The following is a 24695-nucleotide window of genomic DNA, read 5'->3' on the forward strand; positions in this document are numbered from 1 at the left end:
CATATCCTCTTCTACATCACAGGCTATATTTTACACGTCTTTGCATTTTCACTCTCACCCAGCAGAGCACCTTGCTCACAGTAGGTTCTCAATCCATATTTATTGATTTATTAAGGGATGGGTGAAGAAGCAACGGTTGTATAATTTTTCCCAAAGGAACCCAAGGATGCTCGCAGAACGTGCTGGAAAGCTCCTCTGAGACTTGTTTCTTTGCTGACTCTTTGTTTTTGTTTGTAGCTATGGCAGCATAATCTGGAAGAGTAGGTCTGATTTTGCAAATTCATTTGCCTATGAAAACAGCCCGTATTGCAGCATCATCAGCACGAGCGGCGGGAATGGTGCAATGCAATCTGTGGGCTTTGGCAAATAGAGTTTCTGAAGGAAAAAAATACAACTTTAACCCACTTGCTCTTTTGCAATCATGTAGCAATATCTGTAGGAGGCCAGTGGCTTTTCCCTTGGTAATAATGTAGGTTGAGTAACAAATGATTTCACTCTGTCTGGTTAATTATTACGGGTGGTTTATCCATTGATTGAAAGCTCTTTGCAAGTATCAGGAAATGAAAATAGGAACAGAAAACTCCCTCCCATATTCCAAGAATTGCTATCGACTGGAAGAATCAAATGTTCCCCGTTTAGCAATGTCATTCCTAAGCAGTGCTCTCATTTAGGGTGAAACAGTTCATGGACAGAAGCTCAGGAGAAGACAATGCCACTTACAGAAGGGCACACATCACCGATGTCAGCGAGACTCACTCGACACAGGGAGACAAGGGTACCTGCAGACCACTGCACAGGGATGCTGCAAACAACAGTCTTTACAAGAATTCACAATTTGTTCCTACTTTTAGAGGCGCATTCAGCATTTTGAATGGTGGTGTTCCCATCACCACAATCGTGAAATAGAAGAGTCAGTGAAGCCACTCAAGGTTCACAGTGACCCCGAAAGAGACAGACGTTGCAGAACTTCAAGAGTTAAAGACCAGGCCAAGTGTAAAGGTACATCAGACGGCCTCCTGGGAGGTGTGGAGGGAAGGCGCTCTTTCCCAGCAGGTCACTTTGTTTATTACTTACATATAATTGTTGACAGCTCATCACGAATCGATCTGACTTAAATACTTCCCGGAACAAGGTAAAATACATGAGTTGAAAAGAAAATGCATGAATGTAGGTATGTTCTCCATCTCTCTCTCCCTCTTTCTTTCTCTCTCCCTCTCTCTCTTTCTCTCTCTCTCTCTCTCTCACACACACACACACACACACACACTTATTCCCAATCCATAAATTTTGGAAAGTCACAACTCTCTTAACCATTATGCTCCCAGTTATTAATCAGCCAATTTAAATAACTAAGAACAACTAAGTCATCCAATAAAACTAATAACTACTTCCGAAAGAAAATTTGTCAATTTGGAGGCTATATTATGGGTTTTTTCACTGCATGATTGCTTTCGTTGCCCATCTCATCTTGTGAATGTCAGAATTAACTCTTTGTCATTTACAAACAATGTGTGACTGTGCAGATGTAATTTCCTTCCTCTTTGCCACAGATTTTATTTTAATGATGAATGCCTTATAAACTCACTGCAGAAAATTTAGACAACACATAAGAATAAAATTACTTGAAATCCTATTTTGAAGACTTTGTTCCATATTCTGGATTTTCTTAAATATGCAAATGTATTCAATAGATTGGTTGAGATAACAGTGAACTTTGATTGCACACGTGTCAGGCATAGTTGTATATACTCTACCGGCATCAACTAATTCATTCATCCATTTCTGCATGACTTTGCATTTTTTATTATGACTTTTTAACATTCTTCTGTATATGCTTTTCTCTATCATTAAAAATTCTTAGTAAACATGATCTTTAATGCCTGTGCCTTTTATGGGATAGATATATACCAGAGCAGATTTATGTCACTCAAACAATTAACGTTTCCAATTTTTCATTAATGTAAATACTGTCACCTACTATAATTGTATTACAAATATTATTCTGATGAAATATTATAGCGGTTACTTTTCATAAATCCTCAAGTGTGTTTCTGATTGCAAAATTAAGACAGATTCCCAGAAACAAAATGCTGACTCAAAGGCTTGGAATATTTTCTATACACAGTATTTTTAAAGGGGAATTTTTATAGTAAAAAGAATTTTAGTTTGATCAGATTTGCTTGTTAAAATGCAGGGACCAAAAATGAGTTAAATATTCAGATTTCTCCCCAAACAGGGGAACTGAGCCCCTAGTCAATTGGATATTTGTTTCTAATCCTATTCTAGTTTTATTCAAATTCCCTATGGAAGTGGGAAAGATCACACACAGCGCTCACTGTTTTGATTGTTGTTGACGAGGAACCAGCCTTCCTTTGTAAACATCTGGATGCTGCCAAGGGCGGCAGGTTTGTCACAAGGATATCCCTCGTGTGAGCCTGGACAGGACATCTGGGAGCCAAGGCTGGGGTGCCTGGTGCCCAGTGAGGCCCTTCCTTCACCCCCTATTCAAGAGGACATTTCCAGCTCCATTTCCCCTCAGAGCAAACTAAGCCAGCCTTTGGTCAGGACCCAGAGAGCATCTCTGAGTCATCCGTGCCTTTGAAATCTCATTAGTGCCTTCCACATAGACAGAGCGGATTTGGGGTCCACGTGGAAAGCCTCTGTTTTACTAAATTGCTGACGTCATCTTCCTTCTCTGCGGCTCTTCCTTGAAAGTAAGGACGGTGGTGCTTAAAACAGAACTGAGTAAACTTAGTATAGATGCAGTATAACCGAACGAGGCTCCATTTGGGAAACCAAAACACAGGAAATGAGAGAGATCTTCGCAAGGAAGAACCAGTTTGCTCATTTTAGCCCACTTCACACGTATGAAAACTCAGAAGATAGTAGAGTAAAACTGAGAATACATCACTGAAACATGAATCAAGCATCTGTAATGACAATGAAGAAGAAAATGGTTATGTGATTTAGAAAGCATGACGGGGTGTCAGGATAGACACTGGAAATTTTACTCTGATCTGATAATTAAGTGATAGGAGACATGTTGGCAAGATGTTGGATTTGGTAAACTACTTTGCATATTTGGTGATATATCCAAACCCAACTCATACTGTGAGAAGAAAAATACAGATGTAATTTTAACAGCTTTATTGAAGTATGATTAACAATCGTAAAATGCACATATTTAAAGTGCACAGCTTGCTAAGATTTCGCCTGTGTGCACGTCCATAACTGCCACCACAGTTAAGTGATGCACGCATCCATCATCCCCAAAGCTTCCTCATGATCGTTTGTCATTCTCTCCCTCCCACCATGCCCCCCCCCCCTGCCCGCCTCCTCCCCAGGCAACTGCTGTTCAACTTTCTGTCAGTGTTGATTAGATTGCTGGAATGTTATAGAAAGGACCAAATGTACCCACTCATCCTCTGCTTTAAGAGTAAACAATGCCATAACAATGTCTTTAAACAACAAGGAACAGTGATGTTATAGAAAATCTTGGTTGTGAGGGGGAAAAGCTCATAGTTATGTGAATTACACATTTTCCATCTCCTACCCTTTCCTACAGTCCATCTTGCTGGACCAGAGAGAAATGTGTGTGACAGTGCAAATGAGATGTTCACCCATGACCACATCAGCAGGCGATGCAGGTACAAATTCCACTGGTCAAAGTAAATGATGTCAGCTGCGACAGCAGCTTAATAAATGAAACAATGTTTACAGCTAGACTAAGACTTGGCATTTATTAAATACTATGTATCCGCTACTATGCTATATATTTGATGTGCAATAGCTTATTTTTTTCACTTGATTTCCCCCCAAATTCTATATACAATTTTCATTTTCACATCATGGTTCTTTCCTTTAATATTATTCTGTATGCCTTTTCAGTGTTATTCACTAACTCAATAAGCATCTAAGAAACTATGTCATAACTTCTTTATATCATATCATATCATAAAGACAATACTTACAGCTAGGAAAAAAAATTGATAAAATTTTCATTTGTATAAAATCCCCTGTAACATACCTGTGGCTTCAGTTAAGGTAAAGACAGAGAAGTAATTTGGGGGGAATTTGTCCCAGAGAATATGATTTGAGGAGAAGAGAACGGGCCACATAAGTACAGTCAGAATGCAGGCGATAGCTCGGATGAAGGGCAAGAAGGAATCTGTTACGAGGCAGGAGAAAGAAATCAGAATATACGCAGGAGTGCAGGGGCAGACCGCTCTGGGCCTGGACCAGTGGGCTGTGTGCTAAACTGCATATTTAACACATTTGTTGGGTCCAGAGAGAGGACAGGAACGGTGGGCCACCTTATTAGCCTGTGTGGTTCCCTGGAACCATGGGAACTCCATCAGCTTGCTGCTGCGCGGAGCTGCAAACCACTCACCCTGAAAAAGGGTTGTGAAGAGTATATCCAGGGTTCTGAGTAGGCTAGGCTAGATTTGGGGTCTGTGGTTGGTAGCCTGCATCAGTAAGATAATCCAATCCTCCTATATTACATCATCAGCTATCTCCAGGAGCTGAAACACTTTGAATTTGAATGATCTGCTACAAGTGGGAGGTTTAAGACTTCCTATAAGCCCACAAGAGAGTTGTTTGAAAAGTTTATTTTGTGAGGAGAGGGACAAGAGTTCACTTTCATTCTTCCTTGGAGAATGTGCATGGTCTGGTCCTCAGAGGTGTCACAGATATATAACCCCAGGGCCTCACTGAAGAAAGTGGATGGGGAAAATGGACCAGTAAGCACGTGTCCACAAGCCCCAGATCAGGCATCGGTCTTGCTAAGAAGCCAAACAGAAGCTCTCAGGTCTCCTCTAGGCCAGTATCTGCTCCAAGGAAGCAGTATTCTAAGCCACACCCAGTGCTCAGATTCCCTCTACCTTTTCCTGCTAAGGATTCAAGCTGTTTATCTTAACTCCTGTATCATTAATTCACCAATTCTGAGAACAGACATTTTCATGTGTAGAGACGTGGGCATGCCCTGAGGTTCTGGTTGTAACTGTGCTTGTTTGTTTTAGTTTTCTCTCCAGCTGGCATCTCTCTGCCTGGAGTTTCTGTCCATCTTCTGTTTTCTACTAGCTTCCTATCTGATGGTTAGGCTAACCATTCTTCTCACTTAACATAACTTCTCACTTGACGCGGATTGGTTTCCCTTTCCTGTACACATCATTTCCCCTCTATCTCCTCCAGTTTCCAAGGCACCCTTCAGATTGTGATGTTCCCCTACACACACTCCCCTCCCACCCACCCCCCCCCAGCATGGTCTGAGCAGCTCAGGGGGTCCCCCTCAATCTCAGTCATTGTTCAGTTGGAGGCGTGAGCGGCTCAGAGCCTGCAGTGTGGTGCTGTTAGCCTAGACGGCCCCTTGTTGCCAAGCCTGACCCCCTATCTGATAGGCGCCCAACCCGGCTCCCAGGCCTTCCTATTCTGGACTTGGGCTTCACACTCATTCATGTCAAACTGTGGCTTGTCCAGCTTGTGGCATAGGACCCCCTGCTGCAGTGCACTTGGGACGTTTTTGGATTCAGACCCTGAAATTCATTGTATTTGCCAACCCTCACGCTGTTAGGACTTGCAGATTTGATGACATGTCTTCCATCTCTGTATCAAGTCACTGATAAAAGCACCAAAGAGAGCACAAGCTGAAGCCTGCACAAGACCCTGCACGAGGTCAACACTAATGGTTATGGAACTTGATACTGGTTCTCCTCTCTTAGCCAAAGCTCCAGCGCCCTGGGGTGGGAGCTGCAGTTCCCATTTTTGTACCCCTAGTACTAAGCAGAGGGCCGAGAACCAACAGGCATTTTACAAACAGATGTGGATTGGATAAGATGCTTGCCAAAACGTTTTATTTTTAAATTTCATCTAATCTGTAAGGGTATTACAAAATACCATGTTATAGTTGATTGAAATCCACTTAATTGCTTCTTAAAACATTTCTGTGAAATCTGGGTTTAGTAATCCTCTCAAGAAAGGACTCGTGACTTATTCTTCTTGACTCTTACTGGATCCTAGTTACCATTGTTTTCTCTTTAGCTGTTCTCAGACCATTGTTATAATAAGCGTCTAGATTCTTTCTAGGGATGTACTTTAAATTCACTAACCTGTAGTTTGCCTTAAGTGAATTTTCTTTTCCATTGGGGTTTTGAAATGCCATTTATTCACTTTTGGTTTTGGCAATCTTGCCTTCTGCTCTCTGTTTTTCAAAGATCCCTCAGATGTCTCAGCGATCACATTTACAAAAGTTCTCTGGCCCCTGAGTTTCATTTAGGGAGCTCACAGGCTGTCTACCTGCTTTACCCACATCGGGTTTCTAGTCTTCTGATGCTGCCCTGAGCTGCTGACCTCTCGTTTTATCAGCACATCATTGTTTCCAAGATTATCTTCAGGATAAAAAAATTTTTTTAAATGAGGGAGCCAGAAAGAAAGAAAGAAAGGAAGGAAAAAAGGAAGGAGGGAGGGAAAGAGGAAGGGAGGGAGGAAAGAAAGGAGGGAGGGAGGGAGGGGGAAGGGGCACCATGTTGAACACTTTAGAGCACAATCTCATTAAGTCCTCACACTGCCCTGTGAGGCAGGGCCTGTTTTTCTCTTATTTACCAGTGGTCACTCTGAGGCACAGAGAGTGTGGGTCTGGCTTTCCAGACTCTCAAACACATACTTTAAATCTCTTCCAGCTCTTCTCTGACTTGTTATCCTTTTCCTGTATCTTCTCCTTTCTAATGGGCCCCTTAACCAGCTCTCCACTCTCAGTAGCTTCCACTTAACTGTCCTTTTTTTTTTTCCTTTTCTCACAGAAACACTAAAAGATTTCCACTCTTCACAACTCTACCCTGCAGTCCATGGCGATGACCTAGAACATCTAGCAGTGTTCCAACCTCATTCAACACACACGCGGGCCCTTTGCCTCTGCATTGTCTTGTCCCTGAAAAGTAGAAATGTGGGTTGGGGTTACTTTGACTCAGATGGGGGTTGGGGGGAATCCTGCCAGAGAGAGGAGAAGAGTCGGGTATCATAAGCATTTGGGGAAGAAGAGGGGATATCCTGTAGCTGGTCCCGGCTCCCTTCCATGGGGCAAGGGATAGGTTTCTGTTTACAGAGGGAAACATTTAATCAAGACCGCATTCTTCAAAACCCAGATGTATTTCTTATCACATCCACCCAAGCAACCTGGGGTCCCACACAAACGTGCAGTGGCTTCTGGAGAGGAAGTTTTGGTGAATATTTTAGAAACAATAACAACAACAAGAACAAAAACACAACCGGCTGGCACAGTCTGAATCTCAACAATCTCAAGATTCTTCTTCATTTTGAGACCTTCCGAAACAATACGAACATTCTACTTGGTAAGTCAATAAGAAAACTCACTGACACAATAATGCTCTGTCTTTCTCAAGTTGGGGTGCTGACATAATGGAGAAAGTCCCTGCTCTGAATGTCTCCAACCATATGAAGTTTAAAAAGCATGCAGCTGGGGGTCAATGTTGGGTGAACACCCAGGATTACGGGACAGACGTGAACCTCCGCCTGGCTGGACGCTTACAGGTTTCCCTTCATCCCCTGAAGAACTGCTAAAACCAGCAATTAGGAACCATAAACACCAGTACTTTGCCTTGAGGGAAATTGGGACTTCAAGATAAAATATCTAAGAGATTTGAAATCTGTCGTTAAACACAGCCTTGGTCTTAAATGTTCATAATCCTTTCCCTGCCCTTGACTTTCTGCAATAACTTCTTTCTGAATTTCTCTGTCTCTGTTTACCAGTTTACTTTCTTAGGGAATAACCTCCATAAGCTACCAAATGATGAACTGTTTTTCATTCATGTGTTGTTTTTCCAGCCCCCTTAATTGGAATAAATGAACATATGACTTGACTTTTAACCTACTTTTCCTTGGGCTTAAAATAAAAGAGTATAGCATCATTTATGTGTGTCTGCATATATGCATTAATTTATTATCAATCCCAAGGACCTCACCAGTGTGAACTGGAGATTAAGCAAAATAGCAAAAATTATTCTCACCCTTTGCTGTGTCTAAAATCAATGGCACAACAAGAATAAAATGGAGTAATGATATGTCAGATAGTATCTTTACTGAAAGGCTACTTATAGTTGTATTTTGGACAAAGAGAGTTAACTTAGTATCTTTTGCTGAAAACTTTTCATAATACAGTTGATTCTTGTTATTCATGGTGATTAAGCTCTGTAGTCACTGTGAACACAAAATTAGTGAAGACTGAGCCATTGCTCCTATAGGAAATATAGGGTTACGTTCCTGCAGGCTTCTGCTTATGACATTCTCACCAACCAATCAATTCATACCTTTGTTTTATGTATGTTTCTGTTTAAAGACACCTTATTTAATAGATACTGTTGATTTAATAATAATAATATTGAAGTCGTGGTCAACAGCCCTGTAACTCAGGCCTGAACAAAGCTGATCTAACACAGGTTTTCTACACAAGGCTCATCACAGCCTTCTCACCCCTAGATACACTGGACAGCACTACAGCACCATTGGGAGCCATTTTAAACAGCAAAATCACCAAAAAAGGCACAAAAAGAATCCCTGTTTACAGTCTGAGAGCTGGGACAAGAAGGCAGGGCATCCCTTGTTAGCGCTTAGCTGGGAACATGCACAACAGGCAGCTCAGAATTTTTGCCACTAAGTTTATGTCAGTGAATGAGTAAGTACCACAGTATTGATTTGGGGGTTACCAGGAAATGTAATGAGTTGACATATTTGCAAATACCGGATCTGTGACTAATGAGGATCAGCTGTACTTCTGAAAGAACCACTTAAGGCATCTCTATTCTGTACTATTATATATTCTGTACTAAATATATCGGCAAATACATTTTTTGCCAATACTGATTCTGTCACTTCTGAATATTCCAGCCTTCCTTACTTAACTTTATCTTCTTCTTTTTTTTTTTTTTTTGCGGTACCCGGGCCTCTCACTGCTGTGGTCTCTCCAGTTGCGGAGCACAGGCTCCAGACGCACAGGCTCCAGACGCACAGGCTCCAGACGCGCAGGCTCAGCGGCCATGGCTCATGGGCCCAGCCACTACCACGGCATGTGGGATCTTCCCGGACCGGGGCACGAACCCTCATCCCCCGCATCGGCAGGTGGACTGTCAACCACTGCGCCACCAGGGAAGCCCAACTTTATCTTCTGAAAACAATCTTTTGGAATTAAAAAAAACAATTCCTCTGGTTCTTATTCTCCACACAAACCCCCTAATTCAGAAGGATTGCATTCTGGTTGTTTGTGGTTAACATGTAAACTCAGTGATGGGAAAGGAAGGTCAGAGGATGCTGTTGGTGTGTCCCACACACATCCCCCAGCCCATCCCAAATACAGCTTGCAGACATGCCCAAGGACATTCTCTGTCCAGAGGAATATGCTAGACCCACAGAGGGCAGACCAGAAGTGAGGCAGACAACACCTGCAGAGTGATAAGTCATCCCAGCTCCCCACCCCTCAGTGGGATGACTCTGGGGCATTATCCCAGCAGAACATTGTCCTATCGGCCACCACTCACCTGCACCGTCCCTGTCTCAACCCCGCACGTTGTGGATTGCCTCTCACATTAATTACTTTTATTCAAATCCTCAGTGTGGGTTCTGCCTTTAGGGTAACTCACACTAAGGTAGACATATTTTCCCTGGGAATCCTGATGGAATTTGCTTTTCTGTAGAATTGCTTGAGCTGAGAGAGGCCCTAGGGCCCAGTGGAAAGGATGCTCATGGGACTCTGGCCACAGTTCCACCACTGCCTAATTCCTTGGTGCCCTTGTAAGTTTCCTAGAGCTGTGGTAACAGATCACTGCACACTGGTTCACTTAAGGCAGCAGAAATGTATTCTTTCACCACGTGGAGACCAGCAGTCTGAAATCTAGGTGTTGGCAGAGCCATGAAGGTTATGAAGGTTCTGAAGGCCTCAGGGGAGAGTCTGTTCCAGGCCTGTCCCTTGGGCTCCTGTGTGGCTGGCAGTCTTGGGTATCCCCTGGCCTGTAGGGGGATATCCAATCTCTGTCTGTGTCTCTACATGTCAGTGTCTGTATCGTTTTTCCTCTTCTTTTTATTTATTTTTATTTTGGGCTGCATTGGGTCTTTGTCGCTGCATGCAGGCTTTCTCTAGTTGGGGCAAGCCAGGGCTACTCTTCTTTGTGGTGCATGGGCTTCTCATTGTGGTGTCTTCTCTTGTTGTGGAGCATGGGCTGTACGTGTGCGGGCTTCAGTAGTTGTGGCTCGTGGGCTCTAGAGCGCAGGCTCAGTAGTTGTGGCTCACGGGCTTAGTTGCTCCGCGGCATGTGGGATCTTCCCAGACCAGGGCTCAAACCTGTGTCCCCTGCATTGGCAGGTGGATTCTCAACCACTGCACCATCAGGGAAGCCCTCCCTCTTCTTATAAGAACACCAATCATTGGATTAGGGCCCGCCCTATGACCTCATCTTATCTGTATTCCATCAGCCAAGACTCTATTTCCAAATAAGGTCACATGCACAGGGGGTTGGGACGTGAACACGCCGTTTTGGGGACACAATTCAACTCAGAACAGCACCTGACTCCCTTGTCTATAAAATGCAGGTATTTGATGGGGAAGATGATCTCCAACTTTTAGCTCTGTAGTTCCACAATTTAAACTTCAAAGATGAGTGTTACTTTCATTGCTATTGTTCTTTTTCTCTTTATTCTCTTGCTTTGCCATTATCACCAGAGTAGAAATCATATTACAGTTCCTCTAAAAAGAAATACACATATCACCTCACATTAAAATATAGAAAAAATAAAGCATACATCAAATTGATGTCTCTTAAAATAATTACATTCTCATCTCTAAGCATTTAACTTTCTAATTCAACCTAAGATTCTCACTGAACTTTTATAAAATATTTTGAAAGCACTGGGTGAAAGTAACAATTAGTCATGACACGGATTTCCTCCAAGACCATTATGTTTCTTCAGATCCATTGCTCAGGTACAATGAGATAAAAAAATTAACGTCACAGTTTTATCTGCCCAGGACGCAACGTGGGTTTGCAAAGTTCAGGGTGCCTTCCACACAGTTTAATTTCCCCTGCCAGGGCATAGGGATGAATAGGGCTGATGCTATTTTATTTTTCTCTAAGCTGTAATGTTTTTGACGCGACCGTGGACGGGAAATGGAAACAACAGGTATAAATCATATCATTTACCCTGGGGAGCAAAGCTTGAGCAAATCTGCTCTCCTGGAAGGTTTTGCTTTTTTGTTTTTTTTCCTGATTGTTTATTTTGTAAGATTTTCACTTTTAAAAATGTTCCAGGGCTTCCCTGGTGACGCAGTGGTTGAGAGTCCGCCTGCCGATGCAGGGGACACGGGTTCGTGCTCTGGTCTGGGAAGATGCCACATGCCGCGGAGCGGCTGGGACCGTGAGCCATGGCTGCTGAGCCTGTGCGTCCGGAGCCTGTGCTCCGCAACGGGAGAGGCCACAACGGTGAGAGGCCTGCGTACCACAAAAAAATAAATAAATAATAAAAATAAAAATAAAATGTTCTGTTTATGCCACAGCAGCCAATGGAAGTAAAAGGAACCTACCTTTGGAAGGAGGTAGCAAGTTGTTTAGAGAGCTGTGCAGCAGAGCCCCAGGCATATCCGGTGAAAGGCAAGAAGATGCCTGGCCCTAGGTACTGATGGGAGCCGCGCGGGCCACCGAGCCTGGACCCCGCCATGTCTGCCGGGCTTTGGTGACAGGAAATCACATGTGGTGTCGTTTTCAGCTGCTGAGAGAGACAGATGCACCCAGATCGATATCACTGTCCATTTTCAAAGAGGTATTGTGATCTCACCGAGCATTTTTAACCAAGCAGAACAACAAAACTTTTATTCCATCAGACCTGGCAGGAGCCTCCGGGGTCTTTTCCCTTTTCCAAATCAAAGGCGTGAATCAAGGCTTAACAGGTGATTGGGGTTCTTATATTTGGAAACCCCCTTCAGCTAAAAGATAGTACGATCATTTTGATCTAATTATTTTGTTTGTTGGAGTCGGTATAGAGAATGAGCGAAGAGCAGCAGTGACCCTTCTGGCCTTTCCTGAATGGAAAGAAGCGTGAAGTGGTTGATCTGTCTTATGTGCTGATGAGTCAGCTTGTCACCATCCCACCTGTGGCATTTGTGTATCATTTCAAAATGTTCATGAGCTGTTTTCTTAAGATGGTCGATTAAATATGAGTACTGTTGATGTGTGATGAATGGGACTCCTGCTTTAAGAAGTTACCCAGGAAAAGTCAGGTAGAGAATTGAGGTGATATGCTCTGAAAGAAAAAGGGGCAATTGGTTTTACTTTTCTTTTTGCATTCACAGGATAATCAGCTTAATTCTCCACTTCTCACCCATGGGCGCACAGGATGATGGGCACTGCCAAAGGGAAGCCTTCCAAGCTTCCATTCATATTTTTGCCCAGGGGCATCCACCATCAGACCATATTAGTGTTTCATGAGCAGATGCAATAGGCACGGGACATTACAAGAGTCTTCCAAGGTCCCTCCAATGTCATTTTCTACAGGTATTTCCACAGGTGGTAGGATGAGGTCTTAGTGCCACATGGCTGCAAAGTGAGAACGTGGCGAAATTTTGTCTACTATACATTTTAAGAGCTGGAGATTAAATGACATCCCCGAGGTCATCCCAGGGCAGAAACAGTGGAGGATGCTTGCTAAGTCCCCAGGCACTGCTCACTCAATTGCCCACATGGTGAGCTCCCAAAACCATGGTTTTAACTCAGCTAGACTCAAATAGAGGGTGGCTGGCTCCCCGATAGGTGGGCCCCCCAGAATCAGAGAGAGATGTGCCTTTCTCAGGCAATTGGGAACTTTTCAGTCTCTCACATCATGTTCCTAAATACGTATCTTTTCATCACCTAGCTACACTGGGGACTTGTTTTAGTGAGAACAAACTCAGAAGGACAACACCACGTGGGAAGCATCCTGATCGTGAGTCCCCGCGTGCTGTGACCGTGGTTCTCAGCTCCTTTCTCCCGGTATCATCACCCGGCACACATGCTCATTATCATGTTTCTTATAAGAAGGTTTTTGGTAAGAGAAAATAGACCAATGGTTTATTTAACAAGGAATAAAAATACATTCTTCAGGACTGGCTTTGGGTAGTTCAAGGCTTCCAGCCTGGACTGGAAAATGGGCTGACATCTAGCACCTGCTCGTAACATCCCAGAGCCCAAGGCCACGTTGAACGGATACGCCCAGGACGTAAACGGGGTGCCCATTATAATATTTTAAATTCCCCAAATCTGGTGGCTCATCGTTCACACATTCTTGTGTCACGTTGTCTGCCCAGTGAGCTTTTCTTCAAAGAGCCTTTAAATGTTAATTAATTAGACAATGTGTTCATGCTGTACTTTTAAGTTCAATTCACAATTGCATGTGGCATATGGCGCCAAAGGAATGTGTCCCAAGACACTCCTGAAATGCACAGAGCAGAGAGAGGAGCCGTCGCCGCGTGGCCCCGGTCTCCGCAGAGACTTCGCAGAAGAGCACAGAGGGAGCCCCGTCTAGAAAGAAAAAAAGCCAAATGTGGCTTCTAAGCTCAAGAGAGACTTTACAGAAGGAGAAAACATGTTTTCCGTCTTTCATAATTAGCCTCTGTAAACAGGGAAGGAGTTGTTCTATTTTGCTTGAAAAACACTCTGCTGTTCACAGGTCCATACACTTATTTGTGAAACAAACATCATTTGGGCTGGAGGAGGCCTGGGGATGATCACGCTGGTGGCTGAGAGCCCATGGTGAGGAGAACGTGGCCGTGCCAGCTGCAGTCAGAGGCAGTGAGAATGAAGGCCAAGGGTCATTGGAATAGGTGTGGCTTTATTTGGTTGGAGCCAATACAATTAGAGGTTCAGGTGATGGATGCCTTGGAGAGAGGCCCAAGGGGCTCTGCAGGATGGGGTGCTCATCCCCTTTTGCTGGGAATCCACCTCTTGGAATGGCTTCAGCTGGAGGGAGCTGCCTTGGCCAGTTTCAGCCCTTCCCTGCAGCAACCTCTGTCTGGTCCATTTGGGCAACTCTAACAAAAATTCCCCAGACTGGGAGCGTACACAATAAAAGTTTAATTCTCACACTTCTGGACGTTGGAAGTCTGAGGTCAGTGTGACATCATGGTGGGGTCCTGAGGTCAGAGATCATGGTGACTGCATGGTAGGGTCCTGAGGTTGGAGGTCAGGGTAACTGTATTGTGGGTTTCTGCTGAGAGCCCTCTTCTGGGTGGCACAATGCCGAATTCCCATTATGTCCGCACAAGGCAGAAAGAGTATGGGGGACTCTCTGGCGTCCCTTTTACGAGGGCACTAATTCAATTCATGGGGACTCCACCCTCATGACCTATTCATCTCCCCAGTGACCTACTTTCTGATTCCATCACCTTGGAGGTTAGGATTTCAACGTATGAATCTTGAGAGGAAACAAGGTTCAGTCCGTTGCATGTCTGTCAAGTGAGTGGTCAAGGCAGGCCTACAACACTCAGCCCCTTTTGCCTTAACTCCTGACAATCACCAAGCACTGTCCCGGCTCCTAGACTCCCTGTAAGATCAGTGCAGCTGCAACACATTTCAACCTCTCCTGCACACAATCCTGCTTTCTGGTTCCCCAGTGACTGCTATTCCCAACTATTCTCCCCAGTGTTGTTTCTTCATGCAAATATGTATCTCTGGGTCTGCTTCCAGGGGAACTTGTGGTCAAAGGCAGCCCCCCAAAACAAAGAACCATCAGGCCTCAAATGTCAACAGGGCCCAAAATAAGAAACTCTGCCTTAAATAAAGACAGTGAAAGGCTAAGAATGATTAAATTAAGACAAGTGTGAAAGTCAGAGGCCTATGTTACTGTTTGTGTCCCCCAAATTCCTATGTTGAAGCCCTTAGCCCCGATATGGTGGTATTAGGAGGTGAGAGGCCTTTGAGAGGTGATTAGGTTTAGCTGAGGCCGTGAAGGTGGGGCCCCCACGATGGGATTAGTGTCCTCACAAGAAGAAGAAGAGGCACCAAGGCTCTCTTTCTGCCATGTGGGGACATGGACAAAAGATGGCCATGTGCAGGCCAAGAAGAGGGCCCTCCCAGGAACTGAATCTGCCAGCAGCTGGATCTTGGACTTCCAGCCTCCACAACTATGAGAAATAAGTGTCTGTGTTTAAGCTGTCCAGTCTATGGTATTTTGTTATAGCAGCCTGAGCTGACCAAGCCTACCCGTTATGAGTAGGGGTCTACAGCGAGGCCCTGAAATACATTTCTTGGTGAAGAAAGATAGTTAATGGAGTTGTTTACAAGATGAAAGGGAAAACAGTGGAGCAACTATTAAAATCATATTCATTTATCCATTCTGTACTGTCCTTTTAATGATTGTAAAAATGTTACAATAATATGGAAACAGGTAGAATAATATTGAAATCATATGGTAAATGGTTTAAATGCAATATCAAATGTAAAAAGTAATACAATGTAGAGAAAAATGAATAAAAGTGTATAAGATGTTTGCTTAAAAATGGGAAACATATCAAAATATTTTTTTTCTGTTACGTTAGAACGTTGAAACAGTTTTGTGTGCAGGATGATATGAAACTGACCCAATAAAACTCTGTTTCTGAAATATTGTTCTTAACAAGTGTAAATTAATAAGCGCAGTACCCCGTTGCCACATATATGTATAATTTACGCAGCCATATGCCCCGTACAAAGGCTCCCGGCTTTGGGGGCTGACATCCAGCCCAGTGAGGGTCCCCGATTCTTTCTTCCTCCCTGGGGGGAATTTTCTCCATGGCAGATAGGCACAGCTATGCTGGGAAGGAACCCACAGGAAGTTTCAGGACGCTGCTCACCAAGAGGACAGCTCTACATTTATTTGCTTTGCAAAGGAATCCCACAGACAAAGTGATTAGACCCCTACCCATAAAGGACTTTGGAATATGACAGATCAGCCTCCCCTGGATACGGGGCTTGAGTAACCTACTTCTCTTCTGTGAAATGGGGACACACGAGTGAATCAGCAAATGGTGAAGGCTCCATCTCTTCTCCTAGCCTGGCTTTCCAGCAAAGGTCCTGCTCTCCTGGCCCAGGTCTCACGCTTCCGTGAATGAGCCCCAGGGCACAAACACTGAAGGCAGGTGCTGGGAAGCAGGTGGCACGGATCTTCCCAGGTGCCATGACCCGTGAGAGCGGGGGTGGGGAGACGCAGTGGGAAAGCATAGGATGCAATGGTGTTGAGACTGTGTATCCATCCGCTGCCTTGGAGAGAGAAGGGACAGTAACTAAGGAACATAGTTACACTCAGCGAACCCTGGCTGCCCTGTGGCTGCCTTTGGAGATGCAGCTTGATGACACAGTAACAGGACACAGAGGACACAGTGAGGACAGAGAAGTAACGCCTGTGGCCCCTGACAGGTGCTGTTCACAGGTGAGTTTCTTTCTCCATACCCTTTCGCAGGAGATGGAGAGAAAACAGGGAAACACAAGTGGGCGTCATGAGCTGAGGGACTGAACGTGGGTGTGGATTGAAGCGGTTACCTCCCATTATGCTGGGGGGTAAGGACGCCGAGGAGAGGGTGGAGGTTGCGACTGCATCCCCAGGAACTGGGAAAAGCCTCTGACCAGGGACAAGGGAGGGGTGACAGCTGGGATGGCAGTGAGCTGAGCGCTGAGCGCAGTGGGAGACGCATCCCTTCCCTCTCCGGCCTCTGGGTTTCCCTCCAGTTTTGAGGGGCACACGGGTAGCCCCACTGGGGATGCTGTTGGTTTGAGTCTGTGTCTTCTAGCTCCTTCTCCATCACTGTCAGCTGGTGTCTCCCTACGGAGGTGACCTGGGGTGCTGAGCCAGCCTCTGACTTGCAAGCTGAGGCGTCATTTCAGCAAAGAATCGAGAGAGCAAGACCCAGTGCTGTTTGTGTCCCAGATACCAACCGGAAGCAGCGGTTGCCTCTGAGTCCAGCAGGGAGATCCCGGCACAGTGAGAGCTTCCCTCGGGTTTGGGGAGGAAGATGAGGCCCCCAGAAGCGGTTCTCCAGGCTGGTGGGGGGTCAGGGGCTCCTGACCTGGAAGAAACGGCCTGGGAAGGGGGCACACCCAGGACCCCGTGAGGATCCCAGCAGAGGTGCCCCGCCTCTTGTGTGGAACACAGGCGGGGAGAAGCCCCGGGCTGCCTGAGCCCCTCCCTTGAGCTGGCTTCAATTTGGGAAGTCTGAGCCCATTGACCCACAGGCTTTGAATGGATTTTTCTATTTCTGCCGCTGCCTCTGCTGCTGCCAACAGATTCTAGCATTTTTGACTCTTTTGACATCCCTTGCTGCCTAGATGGAGATGCAAACATAATGCACCAGGGCCAGGTTCTAAATCAGGGCACCAGAGGAATCAAAATGGGAAAGGAACAGCATATTTCTCGGGTGTGTTATCTTTTCTTTATGTCCCTGGGGTGGGGATGCAGGGCCTGGTGTGCTATAAGTAGCATCCTGGGGACTTTTATTCTTACTTCAGTGATCTCTGAAAACTTAACCTGCCCCTTGGCCTGAAACATCAGCTGTAGAGGTTTTGTAAACAGGACAAACGTACAAGGAGACACACACGCACACACTCGGAAATTTTCTTTCATGACAGGAACTTTGAATATGCACTAAAGTTGATTTAAAGTGGAATATTAACACTTTTCAGCAAAGCTTAAGTAGACTGAGGGGAAGGGAGACTGAGACATTATCTGATGGATTTAACCGAATTGGAGAGTGAGGTGAGATAATCTTTCAGTAGGACAGGCGGGTTAGCTGGGATTTACCCAAAACATGACATCAGGGTTCCCTTTGCTTCGGCCGGTCGAGGCCCAGGTCAGAGCATCCGGGGTCAGAGGGAAAGCTACATCCTTTGGCATCCCAGGGGAGCTTCTGGTTGTCAGAAGCCATCTAGAAATTAAATGATGAAGGAGACAAAACAGATCAGAAGCGTTCGACGCAGACTTTGCCTTCTTTTCCCTGCCCTCAATACCTCGCATGATATCCGGCCTGAAATATGCGTGGAAACTACGCTTCTCCAGCGAATGGACGCGGAATTGAATACCTTTCTTTGTATTTTCTTGTCTTTTTCTTCTTTCTCCATCCTGTTTGTCCTTTATGACACAGAGGCAGACCTGTCCACAGTTTTCTCTTCTTACTGGATTATCTTGTCACTTAGGGCCTGGCCAGAAAGACAGGCTGTGGTTATAAATTTCCTCCTCTGGGCCTCCCCTGACACTAAACATGCCTGTTATTAAATATGTTCAGAGGCTAGTAAGAAACTGAGGATGAAATTACCCGAGTGAGGAGGTCATGGAAAGGGCCCACTGGGGACCAGCTCCTGGGAGATTTATTCTCCTTAATTCTGGGAATGAAAGGGTACAGTGAGGTGGCAGGTTCCACGGGGCCCTGCAGCAGGGTCTGTGCCATTTTCAACAGGGAACAGGGAGTCACAGGCTTGCTGAGATTGTTCTGAAGTAAGTCTGGCCCTCAGTTCCAGAGCCTTGGTCATTGGCTAGTAGTAGGGGGACTGTATTAGTTTTCTGGGGCTGCTGTGACCGAGCGCCGCAAACTGGGCAGTTTAAAACAATAGACGGTTACTCTCCCAGAGTGCTGGAGGCCAGGATATTGAGATCAAGGCAGGGCTGGTCCCTTCCGAGGCTGCGAGGGAGCTTTTCTCCCAGCCTGCGATGGTTTGCTGGTCATCCTAGGTGTCCCTGGGCTTGGATACACATCCCTCCCATTTCCGCCTCCATCTTCACGTGGACTTCTCTGTGCCCAGATTTCCCCTTTTTATAAGGTCACCAGTCATATCGGATTAGGGCCCAACCTATGACCTCATCTTAACTTGATTATTTCTGTAAAGACGACCTCCAAAGATGATCACTTTCTGAGGTTTTAAGGGTTAAGATTTCAACATATGCCTTTTTTGGGGTGGGGGAGGGATGGACACTGCTCAACCCATAACAGCCACCAATGAAAATTTTGCTTGGCCAGCCCACGACTTGCCCCGGTGACATGTGCTGTGTCCCTTATTTACTGTGAAGGTGCTTCTGAGGTCCCCGGAGAGAGCTGATTGTATAATCGAGGAGAGCTTCAAAACAGCATTAAGATTAAATATTTATCCTGATCTTTTAGAACCCTACTTACACAAGGCGCAATTATTGTGATGCTAATTAGTTTTACCAGCATATAGTTCTTGGCAATAAAAGGCTTGGTACATAATTAGTTTGGGTGAACAAACAACCCTGGCAAACATTAAATATTTAAGAACTCACAATAGCTATGTGTCGCGCTTGACCATAGAATGTACAGTCCTGGCTTCAGAGTGTGGTGATGGTTAAAAGGGTTTATAAAACAAACATGTGTCTGTCGCTTTAAATCTCACCTGGGACAGGCCGGCCTCTGGCCCTGGGCAGCTCAGCCTGCCGGAAGCCCCATCTTTCCAAGCAGCTCCCCTTACAGCCATGGTACTGACAGCCAGTCCACAAGAAAGACAGAATGAAGAATGAAACCAGTACCATTTCCACCAGATGGCAGGTGTGAGTTCTGTGTGGACAAACCTTATCATGACTTTCAGTTTCACTCGAGGCTCTCGAGGTGAAGGCAGTGTGTTCTTCCCAAAGTTCGATTTCTTGGAAATAATCTTTACAAAAGTACTGGGTGCACTTAAACTGTGACACAAATGGGACCATGACGCTATTACTGTTGCCATCCACATTTCCATTTCTTCTTTCGACACTGCTAGAGCGACCTCTCTTGTTCCTGTGTAGCCGTGCTCCCAGGCCTGGACTGGCTGGGCACGCAGCATCGTCACACAAGTCCCAATGCCCCCTGCCCCCCAGATTGATGCCCTCTATGGTCCCCTCCCCTGTGTATGGCTGGACTTGGTTCCATCTCTTAATGAGGGGTGTGTCCAGCAGAAGGTCTGCATGAAGTCAGCTTATCAAGGGTGTGACTTTGCTGCCTTTTCCTCTCCTCTCTCTTCCTCTGTCTCTTCTCAAGCGTTGACTCTGATGAAGCTAGAAAGGCCCACAGGTCAAGGGGCTGAGAGCAGCCTCAGGCCAACAACAGCCAGAGAGGGACCCTCGGGAGGGAGCTTACCACCTGAGTGTGCTTGGAAGAGACTTCTCTCCTCTCGGTAGAGTTTGCAATGACTGCAGACCTGGATGACATCTGGGCTGCAGCCTGAGAGACAGCCTGAGCCAGAGGACCCACTAAGCAGTGCCCAGGCTCCTGGTGCATGGGAACTGTGAGTGATAAAGGCTGTTTACGTTCTGTTAGGGACTGAATTCTGTCCCTGCAAAATCTATATGTTGAAGCCTTAACCCCCAGTGTGACTATATTTGGAGAGAGGGCCCTTAAGGAGGTAGTTAAGGTTAAAAATGAGGTCCTAAGGGTGGGGCCCTGATCTGATAGGACTGGTGCCCTTATCAGAAGAGGGAGATACCAGGCGAGCAACACCCAGAGAAATGCCATGTGAGGACCCAGTGAGAAGGTGGCTGTTGGCAAGCTGAGGAGAGACCTCAGGAGGAAGCAACCCTGCTGACACCCTGATCTCAGACTTCTGGACACCAGAACTTTGAGAGAATAAACTTTTGTTTTTTAAGCTACCCAGCCTGTGGTGCTGTGTTGTGGCGACCCCAACAGACTGATAAAAGCTGCTGAGCTTTGGGGTGATTTGTTACTCAGCAATAGGTAACTAATACAGCAGTCAGCAAACTCTGCATTCACATTCCTTTTGGGCTGGGAACTGGGTGGAACAAGATAAAAGCTCTGGCCCATAAGAATCTCAGTCTACACAGGGAGACAAACAAGTAAGATAAAGCAAAAGACCAGGGTGGAGAGAACAGCTTACCAAATAGAAGCTGCGTGGTGAACGCCTGGACCCAAGATAAACCATCCTCTCTGCCTGCTCTGTGCTCTGTAACTACGGACACAGGCTCTGCTTTCTCTGATCCTGATGGTTCCACTGAAGTTGTTCTGTTCCACTGAAGTTGTTCTGATTCTCTCCATGTTGTAACTGGTACATGGACGCTGGAAGAGTTTAAGTTGCCTAAGGTCACATAGCTCATCATTGAGTTGCCAAGATTCACACTCAGGTCTGCAAGGTGAGAAGAGAAGAGATCCTTGGAGGATACCAGGCTTCTAAGAGGTGAGACAGAGAAAAGAACCTTGGAGAGAAGTCAGGGCAGTAGGAGTGATAAGAGGAAATTTACTATTCTCCCAGAATCGAAGGAAAGAGTTTCTCTAGGTTGGAATAGTGTTCGATGCCAAAGGCAGTAGAGACATCAGGTAAGTTTTGGGCTTTTGGAAAATCCTTAGTGACAAGTTTCAATGGTTTAAGAACAGAAACAAGATTCCTGTTCAGTGAGTGAGAGGTGAAGAGCTTGATTGTAAAGTGAAGGGGAAATAGGGCAAGGGCTAGAGCATCTCCTGGTAAATTCTGGTGTGCAGACACTTCCTTACTTGATTCCCCATCGGATGCTAGAAATTTCTTAATTCAGTTGGGTTTTGAATGTCAAGACATCTGCATGCTGCTCTCTTTGAACATTTTCCTCCTTTTTCATTGATCCAGAGCATCACTGCTAAGCACGCTGTCAGATGTTGACTGTCACACAGCACATGGTGGGAGAGTGCTAAGGTCATCACGGGGCAACAAGAGATCTGATTACAGTCTATCTACACACAGAGAAGGTATCTCAGAGCCAAAGTTCTTCTCAGCAAGGTCCTCCAGCCCCACCCAGCCCGTGATTGTGGGGCAGTGGAACTCTTGTACCAAAGAAAGGATTGGATTAGAAAAGACAGAGCTCAGAATTTGAGATTTTGATTTTTGTAAGATCCTGCCTGAGAGTTCAGTTGTTCATTTCCTGATCTGCAATAGAATGTGCACGGTAGGACTGGACCACAGCCTAAATGCTGCATGAGCAGGGCAGGCATCGCTGGCTGCACAGAGGGGCCATGGAATGGAGCCCACCTCCATGTGATGCACAAGTAGTACTGTGGGAATTGTCACTGTCGGGACAAAGGGATGTGAGATGCGTTACTTGTAAGTTGTGACAATGTCAACTAGCAAAGTGCCCTGAAGGCTAAAGACAGCACGTATGTGTCTTCTGATGGAGGGACCTGCAATGACCCCAGTTAGCTACGCCCAGGCTGCCCGGGCTAAAGGAGCGTCCAGTCATGCCCCATCACATACGGCTGTTGTCTCTCTACATAGTGATTATCATGAACCAACCCTTCTCTGTTAATTCGCATTTCTATGTGTTGTCTGATGGACAGGCTGTTTGTTTTGTTGGTCTCCTTCCTCAAGAAATTGTCATCTGCCTGCTGTTGGGTCCAGTGTCCCCGGCATTCACTGCTGTCTTTCCTGCTCCCAGAATCCGGCCTCACCTGTTTGGCCTGTGGTGGCTCAATATTGTAAAATATGTGTCTGTGCCCACCAGCCCACTCCCTCCCTCCTGTTCCCAAATACCTTTTCTGCTCTGCCCGGGGAAAGGGTGCAGGGATAATATGGTGAGAGATCAAAGCCAGTTAACTGGCTTGATTATTTTAGATAAATATTCTGGGTTAAAATAAATGTTCTCCCCCCACAAAATAAAAGATAGGTTGAAGTCCTAACCTCCAGCACCTCAGAGTATGACCTTCATTGCCGCGAGGTCATTGTTGGTAGAATGAGTTAAGATGAGATCATGCTGGAATAAGGGGGGCCCTGATCCAGTATGAGGCTGGTGTCCCTATAAGGAGACAACCTGTGAAGACAGACCCAGAGGGAAGCCCTCTGATGACAAAGGCAGAGATTGGAGGGAGGAACCTGCAAAGCAAAGAATGTCCGGGACTTCTAGAAGCCAAAAGAAGCAGAGGATCCTCTGCCTGGTTTCAGTGGGAGCACAGCCCTCCTGACGCCTTGGTTTTGGACTTCTGGCCTCCAGACAGATGAAAGAATAGATCTCTGTTGTTTTCAGCCCCCTGGTGTGTGGGACTTTTTAAAGGCAGCCCCAGGACACACATACAGAAAGTCTACGACAGCCCTGAATCCCTCATCTCAAAAATGAGAATAATAACAATGTTACTTAAAATGGTTAAGGAAAATTTAAAAAGAAGACCTTCTTCAGGGACTTTGCTGGTGGCGTAGTGGTTAAGAATCCGTCTGCCAATGCAGGGGACACGGGTTCAAGCCCTGGTCCGGGAAGATCCCACATGCCGCGGAGCAACTAAGCCCGTGCGCCACAGCTACGGAGCCTGCGCTCTAGAGCCTGTGAGCCACAACTACTGAGGCCCACAAGCCTAGAGCCCGTGCCCCGCAACAAGAGAAGCCACCGCAATGAGAAGCCCGCACACCGCAGCAAAGAGTAGTCCCTGCTCACCGCAACTAGAGAAAGCCCGCACAGCAAAGAAGACCCAACTCAGCCACAAATAAATAAATAAATTTATTTTAAAAAATAAAATAAAAATAAAAAGAAGACCTTCTTCAAATTAATGTATCCACTGCATTATGCTCCATCTTTAAAGTTCAGACAATCTACCTCATAAAACAGGAATAGATTGATTCTTGCAACAATTTTGCCGCTAAATTACACCCAGTTTTCTCATCCTTAAAACCAGCGCTGGGACACTGGCTGCCCATCTTCACTCACCCACAGAAAACCCAGCAGATTCAGATTTCATTTATTTCTGATTGCTATCCCATCTACTCCCAACGTGGATGTGAGGCTTCTTACCATCAAAACACGGACTCAAGCATTCCAAGCACATTAACGCTGCAAAGGCAAGACAGTAAAAGACGTGATAATATATGCTTATGCGGCTATCACACGCTGAAAGGGTGATCCATTTTTGTGACTCGTGTATGAAGATGTATCTTTCTAATACTGTGTGACTCAGGTTCTTTCATTTATTTATTTCATCAATTTTGTCCTTTTGTTTTTCCAGCGATTTCTAGGAATGACAAACTGATCATGGTATAATACACCCTGTCGCCCCCTGGATGTGACTTAGAGGGGACTGAATGGCGGATGGGGTGCGTGTTGACTCAGTTTTCTCTGACTCCAGGCGGAATTCTGGTTGATTGATGGGCTGCAGATCACACGTCGATTTCTGTTTGGTGACACGGGCAACCTGCACAGTTCTGGGTCTACGGGTCTGCTCTCCAGTGCTGATCTGTTAAGCAAGACAGGGGAAGCTGAGAATTGAGAGCTCTGGCCTGAACAAGTAAGGGCATCCCCGCTTGATTCCCTCTTTTCCTGCTAATTCCCTCAAAGCCAAGTTCAAATCAATGGTCACTTATCATTTCACATCTTTTGCTTCACTGTTTGACTAATTAACCAAGTGATATATTGGTATCATACCTTAGAGTTTAGAAATTACTTTCACTTTAAAATAATCATCTTTTTCTTTTTCTGTGTGTGGTTGATCGTTTCAGCAACAGACAGACCACCTGCCTTTTCCCAGGTGGCTCTTTCGGGAACCAGAAAAGCTCTACCCTGAGGACCCTTCGCTCTTCCTGTGACACCCACACCTGCCGGCAGATACCTTTGAATTTTTCTTAGGACCTATCTTAGCCTGCAGCACAGTGGACACTTGTCTGCCCCACCGATCACTGTTGGGAATGGTTTGGGGGCCAAGATGCAAAGCATAGATCTCTTTGCTCATTTTCTGCTGGAGACAACTCTGCTGCATGTTC

General features: G+C 45.6%; 1 long non-coding RNA gene across 2 annotated transcripts; it reads left to right on the forward strand.

Moving 5' to 3' along the window:
- Window positions 1–580: 580 nt before the first annotated feature.
- On the forward strand, window positions 581–8960 carry LOC117202777 (uncharacterized). Of its 2 annotated transcripts, none has more exons than XR_007473155.1 (3): window positions 581–1132; window positions 3566–3647; window positions 6798–8960. It is a non-coding gene; the product is annotated as an uncharacterized LOC117202777 (long non-coding RNA). The 2 variants fall into 2 exon arrangements; XR_004485236.2 differs by having other exon boundaries at window positions 582–1132; window positions 7398–8960.
- Window positions 8961–24695: the final 15735 nt, after the last annotated feature.

Source organism: Orcinus orca, chromosome 18 (genome assembly GCF_937001465.1).
Source record: "Orcinus orca chromosome 18, mOrcOrc1.1, whole genome shotgun sequence".
Taxonomy (NCBI): Eukaryota; Metazoa; Chordata; class Mammalia; order Artiodactyla; family Delphinidae; genus Orcinus; species Orcinus orca.